This window comes from Artemia sp. Qi Xiang Cuo, chromosome 3, assembly GCF_049724085.1.
Source record: "Artemia sp. Qi Xiang Cuo chromosome 3, ASM4972408v1, whole genome shotgun sequence".
Classification (NCBI taxonomy): Eukaryota; Metazoa; Arthropoda; class Branchiopoda; order Anostraca; family Artemiidae; genus Artemia; species Artemia sp. Qi Xiang Cuo.
The window spans coordinates 86005727-86017298 of NC_142796.1; positions in this window are offsets into that span (position 1 = coordinate 86005727).

An 11572-nucleotide genomic window follows, 5' to 3' on the forward strand; every position below is an offset into this window, starting at 1 on the left:
GGGGTTGAAAGGGGAAGAAATAAAATGGATTTTGAACTTAAGGGGAGGGTCGATTGATATTGGGGAAAGAGAGAGCAAATTTAGGGGTCATAGTGTTAACCCAGTCCCTTGTCCGATGTGTGGGGAAGATGATGAGGATATTTTTCATTTTTGGGGGGAATTGTAATGGTGGATCTGAGAAATGAGTGTTTTTCATTAGTGTTAAGAGATAGAAGGTGGGTGGAAAGAATTGTAGGATCACGAATTAAATTGACATTAAGGAATTTGGCTAAGAATGTTGATGAAGGTTCGATGCATCGTGAAAGATGTATCTCTGTATAACTAAATTCGTGAAGATTCGTAAATAAGTGAGCTTTTCTTTTTGATTTATTTGTGTTTTTTTATTGGTTTTGTTATGCTCATGTTCTATTTTTTTCCTATGGCCCGACGGCTCTTTTTTGGGAATTAGTTACAAAAACTTTTTCCGCAAAATAAGTATTTAAAAAAAAAGTGAAAAACTCCATTAAACCAAAAGTGAAAATAAAATCAAATAATCTACCAAGCATACAACTACCACAAATCAGTATCAATAGATAAATGAAACCAAAAACGAACAGAAAATAAAATAAATGACAGTCAAACTTAAAACGAGCAGAAACTAACAGGAGTAGGGCTCAAAACCCCTATGCTATTTAAAAGCCAGAATATAAGTTGTACTTTACTGAAAAAAAATTCAAATGAATGTGCATTGTCAGTTTAATATGCATATGCTGATATTTATTCCTTAAAATCTTAGTTAATTTTGATTTCTTAAAGTTATAAAAGTCACAACATTTAAAAGAATTTTTCATGAAAGTACGAATTATATTCTGGCTTTTAGAAAGCATAGGGTTTTAGAACCCTACTCATATTAATTTCTGCTTGTTTTGAGTTTGACTATGTATTTATTTTAAATTCGGTTCGTTTTGGGTTTCATTTATTTATTGATACTGATTTGTGGTAGTTGTACGATTGGTTGATTATTTGATTCTATTTTTGTTCATTTTTCGTTTAATGGAGTTCTTTAATTTTTTTTTTTTTGAAAAACATATTTTGTGGAAAAAGTTTTTTTTAATTAATTTCTGTTCGTTTTATATTTACATAGTCTTTTTCAGAGAAAAAGAAAATAATAGTTTGAATCTTCCCGGTTTTCCTTTAAGAATTTATAGTTTGGACCTTTATTTATGTGCTGGAGAAACTTTTCCAGTAATTTTTAACAGCATAAACTTTTTTTTGAAAATCATGACACAAATAGCAGTGTTTAATTTAGTCATATACATCATCTAGTTGACTTGATACCATAAAAAAATATATATATGCTCTTTCACAGCCGGGATACACTTACACTCTTTTGATTTAGTAAAATTTTAAGAGCAGAAGTAGTAATGAAACTAGCCCCAAAAATTTAAACTTAATACCCTCAGTTGTTCTTGGTATATTACTGAGATGTCTTATTGGCAGCCAGCATACAAGCAGTGTGTTTTGATTTAATTTTAAAGCAAAACTTAGTTTTTAAGCATAATGAGCAAATTACATAGCTGTGGGGGGTTGACCTACCGTATAACCCAAGATATATAGTTACTAGACCATTCAGCTATGCTGAACAAAATGGCTGTCTTAAAATTTTGATTGGTATTTCTCGAAACTTGTGAGCTAAAGAGGAGGCCTGATTGCCTTCCAATCACTTTTGACTCTTAAGAGGGTACTAGAACTTTTAATTTTCAATCAAACTAGTTCCTTTAAAATAACAATGATATTACTAGCAATGATAGAGCATCGCTACCGATGTCCTTATATGCCCTATAGTGCTTATATGCCCTTTTAATACTTGCATGCATATAGGTTTTTTGTTTAATTGAAACTCCTTCTAAACGTTCCCTAAAAGTTTTAACTTAATGCCATTAGTTTCATTAGTTACAGTAACTCTAGAAGCAGCATTAAATGAATACACACAGTGTCTTATGGCTTTCTAAAAATCCACAACATATGAAGGTATGAAGGTGAAATTTTCACAGAATATTTCTGTTGCACGGATGACAACCTGCCATCCGTAAGCAGGTTGTCAAAAGGGCACATCAGCAATATCTTAGGAACAGTTTCGTGTGTGAAATTCAAACTTACAACGCTTGTTGTGGGCGATGTTGAACAAACGGAAAGACAATATTTGCATCATAATACTAATGCTTCTACTCCTACAACTTCTGCTACTATTAGTATTACTGCTACTAAAGATAAGACTACTACTCTTATTTATACTCCTACTGCTAATGCTATATTTACTGGTGCTACTACTACAACTATTAAACCTAAGGATATTAGGGCGAAAATTTTGGCAATATTGTAACTGTATTGGAATAACTCGAAACACACTATGCCCATATAAGTTGTGAAGAGGACGTATCAGCAAAGCTTCAGGTCCGGTTGATAGTATTAAGTAAAAAATTTCATCGTTTGTTGAAGAGGATGTTGAAAAAAGGTGCTATTTGCGTACCGCTATTAATACTGCTACTACAACTATTGCTAGGAATATTTACTGAACCTTTCAACAATGCTGAAAAAATTGATGTCTCAAAACTTTGTTTGGGTGTCTGTGATGCGAAATGATAGGTATGGGGGATATCTTTCAAATCATTTTGACCCTTAAAAAGGGCACTAAAACTTCCAATTTAAAATCAAATGATACCCATCTGAATTTAAAACGACCCTCCATTCCATAAAAACCTTATATACCCCCAGGGCACAACTTAAAGTCCTTGCCCCAGTGCTCTGGGGGATTGTACCAGCCTTGGAAGCATAGTTATATGTTCTTTGGACTATTTTAAAAAAATTGCTATTGCACAATTTCAATCAGATGCATTTGGTGAAAAGAATGGTAGTTGGGGGAGGGGGGGGGTTGTTACTTGACCTCCATCACTATTGACTCTTAATAGGAACTAGAACTTCCAATTTCAACCAAATGAGCCACCTCTAAAGCTTATACAACCACCCCTTCCATAAGAACCTTAAATGCCCCACGGGTATGACTTACAACCCTCAGGCTCTGGTGGTTTGTATCGACCTTAAAAGCTCTGTTATATGATATTTGGACTATTTTAAATCAAAGGAATGTCTCAAAATATCTATTGGATACATGTCAGGAAAACACGACGTGTTTGTGTGTGTGTGAGGGGGAGGGGGGTAGCTGCGCTCTGATCACTTTGACTCTTAAAAAGGGCACTAGAACTTATGATTACCAATCCAATGAGTCCTCTCCAAGGTATATACGACCACCCCTTGATTTTTATTCCGTTGATCTTGAATTGAAAATCAAGTATTTTGCAGTAGGCAATAAGAAATGGCTAATCATAGGCGGCGCAATGGTGCCGCGTAAGTAAAGAGCGATATTGACACAATGTAATATTTATTTTTTTCGTGATCCTAGACCAGGGCACTTCGTATCGAAGTAGTTGTTATAAAAACTTCACAGAGAGCTCATTCGAGTGGAAATTGGAATGACTAGTGCCCTTTTAAATAGTCGAAAGTGATTGGAAGGCAATTAACACCCCTTCCACCCCCACCATTTCCCCAAACACACCCAATAAAAATTTTTAGATAGCCATTTTATTCAGCGTAGTTGATTTCCAGATACAAAATATGTTTTTGAGGAGGACACTCCCTCAAAGCCCTTAGGGCAAGGGTTGTAAGTTATGCCCTGGGTGGCATATAAGATTTTTTATAGAAAGCGTTGTCGTAGAAACTTCAAAAAGGGCTCATTTGATTGGTTATTGAAATGACTAGTGCCCTTTTCAATAGTCAAAAGCGATTGGAGAGCAACTAAACACCTCTCACGCCCACCTTTTCCCCAAACACATCCAATCAAAATTTTCGGATAGCCATTTTGCTCAAAGTAGTTGAGAAATCCGGAAATTATATCTAAGAGAATGACACTCCCCCCACAGCCCTCAGGGCAAAGGTTGTGTTGTGCCTTGGGGTTATATAAGGTTTTTATTGAAAGTTTTGTCGGAAACTTGAAAAGGGCTCACTCGATTGGAAATTCAAAGGGCTAGTGCCCTTTTTGATAGTCGAAAGTGATTTGACGGCAAATAAGCCCGTTATCACGGTGACCATTCCCCCAACACATTCAATCAAAATTTTAGATAGCCATTTTCCCCAACGTTGTTAAAGGTCATAGAACGTACGTCCCTTAGGATGATGGCACCAGCGTAACCGTTAAGGCAAGGGGTCTATTTTATGGCCTTAGGGTACCAGTGGTTTTTATAGATTGCTGTGAGGCCGGACTTTCAAAAGGGGTTCATTCGATTTGAAATTAGAAGGGTTTGTGCCCTTTTTAATAGTGGAAAGTGATTGGAGGATAACTAACACCCTTCTCACACCCACCGTTTCCCCACATACATCCAATCAAAAGTTTGAGATAGCCATTTTGTTTGACGTAGTTAAAGAATCTGGAAATTATTTTTTTGAGGACGACACTCCCCCTACAGCCCTCAGGACAAGGGTTGTAAGTTATGCCCTGGGGGCATAACTTAACATCAAGGGACTGTGGGGTATTAAGTCATCCTCAAAGACATAGCTGTTATATTTTTCGACCATATGCACTTTATTTGCACTTTACTGAAAAAATACAAATGAATGTGCATTGTCAGTTTAATTTACATATACTGATATTTAGTAATCAAAATGTTAATATTATTTGATTTATTAAAGTTATAAAAGTAAAAACATTTATATTGTTTCAGAAAAGTGCAAATTATGTGCACGATCGCGCTGCCTAAGTAAAGAACGTGGACACTCGAGAACGAGACAAGAAACGGGGGCTAAGTAAAGAGGAGGACAATCCCCCACAACCCTCAGGGCAAGGATTTTAATTTATGCCCTGGGGGCATATAAGAACGATGTTGGCACAATGTATTATTTATTAATTTTTTCCTTAGGAGCAGGACACGTCGTATCGAAGAAGTTGTCGTAGAAACTTCGAAAAGCGCTCTTTCAATTGGAAATTGGAGTAGCTTGTGCCCTTTTTAATAGTCAAAAGTGATTTGAAGGCGACTAACACCACTCTCACGCACACCATTTCCTTAAACACATCCAATCAAAATTTTGAGATAGCCATGTTGTTTAACGTAGTTGAAAGTTCTGTAAATTTTGTCTTAGAGGATGACAACAACCCTAACAGACCTTAGGGTAAGGGTTGTAATTTATACCCCGGGGGCATATAAGGTGTTTATAGAAAGCGTTGTCGTTTCGAAAAGGGCTCATTCGATTGGAAATCGAAAGGGCTACTGCATATTTTAATGGTGTAAAGTGATTGGAATGCCTGACGTTTTTAATGTAAAGATTGATGAGGATATAATGTATTATTTGTTCTTATTGTTGTTGTTTAGACCAGGGCTCGTCGTGGAGTTGTCGTGGGAAGTTCAAAAAGGGCTCATTCAATTGAAAATAGAAAGGGCTGATGCCATTTTTAATAGTCGAAATTGATTAGAGGGAAACCTAATCTCCCTTTCACTCTCACCCACCCACGCCCATCCTTCCATTTCTGCTCTTAAAATTTAACCGAATCAAAATATTCTAAGTGTATCAAAGCGATCAAAGAAAGTAAACAGATTTTTATACGAATGGTATCAAGTTTTCTATTTCAGGTCAGCTAGAGGATGTATGAAACTAAATTAAACACTACTATTTGTGTCCAGATTTTTAAAAGGGTGTATGCTGTTAACAATTAGTGAAAATTTTTCTCCAGTATACAAATAGCGGGCCAAACTATAAAGTCTTAAAAAGTAAAGTTTTATTTTCTTTTTCCTGAAAAGACTATTTCAATATAAAACGGACAGAAATTAATTAAAAAAACTTTCCACAAAATAAGTTTTTCAAAGAAAAGTAAAGAACTCCATTAAACAAAAAATTAGCAAAAATAAAATAAAATAATCTACCAAGCGTGAAACTACCCTAAATCAGCATTGACAAATAAATAAAACCCAAACGAACAGAAACTACAATAATTAGCCGAGTCAAACTCAAAGCGAGCAGAAATTAACCTAAGTTGGGCGCAAAAGCCCTATGCCTCCCTAAGGCCAGAACAAAATTTGCACTTTACTGAAAAAAATACAAATGAATGTGCACTGTCAGTTTAATATACATATACTGATATTTAGTAATCAAAATGCTAATATTATTTGATTTATTAAAGTTATAAAAGTAAAAACATTTATATTTTTTCAGTAAAGTGCAAATTTTGTTCTGACCTTGGGAAGGCATAGGGGTTTGTCGCCCAACTTATGTTAATTTCTGCTCGTTTTGAGTTTGATTCGGTTAATTATTGTAATTATAGTTATTGCCAAGACAGATAGTCCGAGTAATTGAGAAGCAAAAATGTTTAAATGGCACGGGTAAATGGTGGGAGTAAGTATGACTCTCTTATTGGACCTTATATGAGAGCCTTATATGCCCCAAGGGCATAACTTACAACCCTTTTCCTGAGACCTATAGGGGGGAGGGGTTGTCTTCCTCACAGATATAATTTCCGAAACCTTCAACTACGATGAGTAAAATTGTTTTTTCCAAATTTTAATTAGAGGTATTAAGGCAAATGATGAGCGTGGAGGGGGGGGGCTGTTTGCTCTCGGATCACTTTGACTGATCCGAATCATTTTGACTGATTTTCAAATCAAATGAGCCCCATTCAACATCTGGTGTTGTAACAAAATAACTTACAACGCTATTCCCAGGGCGCTGGGGGGTTGCGTCATCCCTAAAGACATTATTATATGTTCTTCGGACTATTTTTAAAAATATTGCTATCTCATAATTTCAGTCAGATGCGTTTGGTGAAAGGCGGGGTTGTAGGGGAGAAGAGGGACTAAATTCCATCCATCACTTTTGACGCTTAAAAAGAAATTAGAACTTCCAATTTTCAACCCAATGAGCCTCTTCCTAAGTTAAACAGCCATCCCTTCCATAAAAACCTTAAATACCCCCTAGACATAACTTATAGCCCTTGTCTTTCTTCAGCTTCATCCCCAAGAGGTATCAGAGATTTTGATATAGATAGATTAAACAATTTAGAAGAGTCTTCTTTAAATCTCAAGCTTATTTTTGATCAAGAAATTGGTCAAGAAAATGATTTCCATTTGTTTGACGATGAAAATTTTCCTAGAAGTAAATATGTAATTTCTAATGTAATTACTGGGAGGTCTTCCGATTCTAGGCTTTCGGTATTTCATTTGAATTGCCAAGGATTTTATTCCTCATTTTCTGATCCAGAGTCGACATGTCGGGAGCTTAAACCAGATTGTATAGGTTTATGTGAAACATTTATTACACAACAAACCGAAAGCCTTTTGGATATTCCAGGTTACACTAGCCATTTTCTCCACAGAAAACAGATGAAAAGGGGTGGTATAGAGATTTATATCCGCGACAGAAACACGGTTCAAACTAGGCAAGACCTTACACGAAATATTGAAGGAATTTTCGAGTCGTTGTTCCTAAAAGTATGGCTGTCCCCAAATAAAAAAGTTATTGTGGGTGAAATTTATCGTTCTCCGTCAGGGTCAACGTATCAGTTTATGGAACATATGGCTCAAGTTCTGGAGCTAGCACAGTGTAAAAAAAATGAGTTTATTCTCATGGGAGATTTTAATATTAACCTCAGTATTCCGCTAACGGCCGAAGCGGAACCGAACGTTCGGAAGTCCGAACGGCGAAAGGTTCAGGCCTATATCTTGCTGTTACGATTCCGACACGGGTTACTGAGAGTACGCATTCACTTATCGACAAAAAATTCAGCCCCTTGCTCCCAGAGTCAGTGGCAGTCCTCGTCAGTGACACATCAGACCACATTCCCATTCATACAACACTCAGCCTTTCAGAACCAGATAAGATAAGGTCACGGATCAACCCTATGTTACCGATTATATGTTTAACAGAGGAAAACTTGAAGAATTTAAAACAGGAACTAGAGCAATTAAACTGGGGTAACATAATGGAGATTCAAGATGTAAACGAAGCATTTGGGTCATTTCATTCGACGTTCTTGGATGTATACAGTAGATGTTGCGTGAGAAACCCGAGAACTAATAAACGAAAAAATAACCAGCCAATTAGCCCCTGGATGACGGATGGTCTTCTGGCCTGTATGAATAAGAAAAACCACCTTTGGGGAGAGTATAGACGCTTTCCGAGCTTAGCGCGGCTAGAGGAGTATAAGCAATACAGGAAAGTCCTTCGGACTGTGGTACGAAGAGCAAAGCATGGTTACCTGCAGCAAAAGCTGACGGAAAGCGGCAAGGATGGTCGAAAAGTTTGGCAAATTATCAACTCGGTACTACGGCCAACCACTAAGTCTTCCACATTATCAGCGAAATTGGTCACGAATAATGAAGAAAATTACCGAACCTACACAGGTTGCCGCATCGCTGAGTATATTTTTCGCAAATATCGGTGATACCACAGCAAATTCCGTCGGGATACCATCTAAATCATACAAAGAATACCTTGGCCCTAAGTGTATGAAATCAATGGCAGTGAGTCCTGTAACACCAGGTGAGCTCGAATTACTCGTAAAAAATTTGAACGCTCTTCTGCTTCAAGTTTCGACCTGGTCCACACAAAGGCACTGAAAGCAGTAGTGACGACCATTGCTGAGCCACTAACTTACCTTGTAAATCTTTCATTAGATAAAGGAGTCTTTCCTGAAATGTTAAAAAAGGCAAAGATAATACCTCTTCACAAAGGCGGAAGTCATAAAGACACAGAAAACTATAGACTAATCTCAATCTTATCAGTTTTCTCGAAAGTCTTTGTAACGCCAATAAAAACCAGCTTTACCAATATTTAGAGGCCAAAGGATTTTTTAACAGCCGCCAATTCGGGTTTAGGGCTGGCCATTCAACCGAAGACGCCCTTACTTCACGAAGTTTATTCGTAAACAGAATTCTAGATTCTGGTGCTTTACCTGCAGCAGTGCTTCTAGATATTAAGAAAGCGTTTGATAGCATGCACCACGAAATATTACTAGGAAAGCTGGATCATATTGGCGTTCGTGGCCAAGTCCTAGATTGGTCTAAGTCTTACATGGAAAATCATCGAATGTACACAGGAAATAACCATACAAATGATGTCGTAGTTAACTGCGGGGTGTCACGGGGCTCTAAATTGGGACCGGTATTGTTTCTTGTTCACGTAAATGATCTTCAGCAAATACTGACTCCTGCAAGTCGTAGCCCTTATTGCTGCGAACTGTGTCAACCACAAACGACGCCGGGGTCTATAGTAGAAGCCGAGGACGAACTAACGGCATTTGCGGATGATTCACTTATGGCAAGCTCAGAATGGAACATCAAGTTTCTCAAAACGAAGCTACGAGACATTCTTGAAGAAATGTACCTGTGCATGGACGCAAATCGTCTAGTCATCAACATTGACAAATCGAGTGACTTTTTGCAAATTGACAAATCTGCAGACATTTTTCTCACGGACAGGCTCAGGTACTCTAATTTTGTACGTAGCTCTTCTCGTAGACTTATTTTGCCCAAACGTTCATTTTCAGCAGCCCAGAGGTCTGCTGTTTATAAATCAATTCAGTTATGGAATTCAATCCCAACAGATGTCCCGCTATTTCTGTCTGCAAAGGCAGTTATTCGTCGTGTCTTTCCAGTTTAGTAATTTCTCATTTCTCTCTCCTTTGTTTATTTTCCCTGTTTTCTCTTTTCCTAGTGTTTCTCCTTTTTGTGTTTTTCCCTTATATATTTTTTTTTTTATTCTATATGGTAGTGTTTATTCTCTTTAATCTTTATTTCATATATATTGTTTAATTTAGAGTAATATTTATGGTTGTTTTAGTACTTTATTATGTTGTAAGGCCCATAACAAGCCAAGCTTCTTGGGCCAAATAATTTTTCTTTACGTTTGTAATAGAGTTTAGTATTAATAAAATGATTGATTGATTGATTGATTGATTGAGTGTTTTATTTTTTTCACGTATAGATTCGCTTGCTCCTGATGTGATTGGTATTGAAACCTCTCGTGGACTTATCAAGAGACCAGAAAAAGGACACTTTTGTTACCTAGGGGTTTTAATCGACGAAACTCGTTCAGATACCACATAGCAAGTGTCGAGACGAAGCTTTCAAAGAACCTTGGAATCTTGAGAAAACTCAGTCACCATTTGCCTAAAAAAATACTGATCCTGATTTACAATGCGGTTATCAAGCCTCACATTCAATATTGTTCTACAGTTTGGCAATCTAATTTCAAGACACATTTACAGAGACTAAACTCACTTCACAACAAAGCACTTCAAATTTTAGGCCCAGCACCGAACGGCTATCAATGGTATCACTTTACAGACTATCTTGCACCGTTTTTTGTTTTAAATATTTTTCAGGAACACTCCCATCACCATTTAAAGGCTTATTCACACTAGCATCACAAATCCATAGTTTAAATACACGATCTTCATCAGACATTTATATACCCCGACACCGACAGCTAGGTCGGAATTTTCTCCTGGAATTGCGTGTGCTAGAGAGTGGAATGCACTTCCGCAAGAGCTGAAGTCATATATGTCTCTCGGCTCCTATAAAAAGAATGTGAAAAAATATCTAAAAGATTAAAAATGTATTTACTAGATTTATTTTCTTATTATTATGATTAAAAGTTCTAGTGCCCTTTTTAAGTGACCAAAAAAAATGGAGGGCAACTAGGCCCCCTCCCACGCTAATTTTGTCCCAAAGTCACCTAATTAAAATTTTGAGATAGCCATTTTGTTCAGCATGGTTGAAAATATGATAAGTATGTCCTTTAGGATGACTTAATCCCCCGAAGTCCTCGGGGGGAGGGCTGAAAGCTATAAACTTTCCCCGATGTTAACATATAGTATTGGTTATTAGGAAGTATACAGGCATTTTCAGGGAGGATTTTTTCTGGTAGTAGGGGGTGGGGGGTCGGGGGTTATGTGAGAAGATCTTTCCATGAAGGAAGTTTTCAAGGGGGAGGAGGCATTGCTATGAAGGGGGCGCCGGATTTCCCAGCATTATTAAAAAAGAGATCAGAAATTAAATATAAAAAAAAACAAGTTTTCCAACTGAAAATAAGGAGTAACATCAAAACTTAAAACGAACAAAAAATATTACGTGTATAATTGGGTTCACCCTCTAGTCAGAGCCTCGCTCTTTAAGCCAAAGATTTTTTAGTACTATCATTAGAACTATTTATTCTAATTAGCGGCCTTTGTGATTAAGGGGTAATTGTTAAAGAATTGGAACAAAATTTGTAATTTAGATGAAAGAGTGAGGTATTGACTAGGGGGTGAGTCTCATAATATACGTATTAAAAATCTATGAATATAGAAGTTCGTTACGTAAGTTAATTCGTAAGTTACGTATATTTATTGCTAATAAAAACGTTCGTAAATAAAATTAAACAAGTTTCGAGAAAGCCATTTAACCAAATAAAAGTAAAATTAATATGCAAATTTTGATTTAATTATTCATGTACGGTGAGCTAAAATAAGAACCTGCATTAATTCAAAAACGTTCAAAAATTAAATAATAAA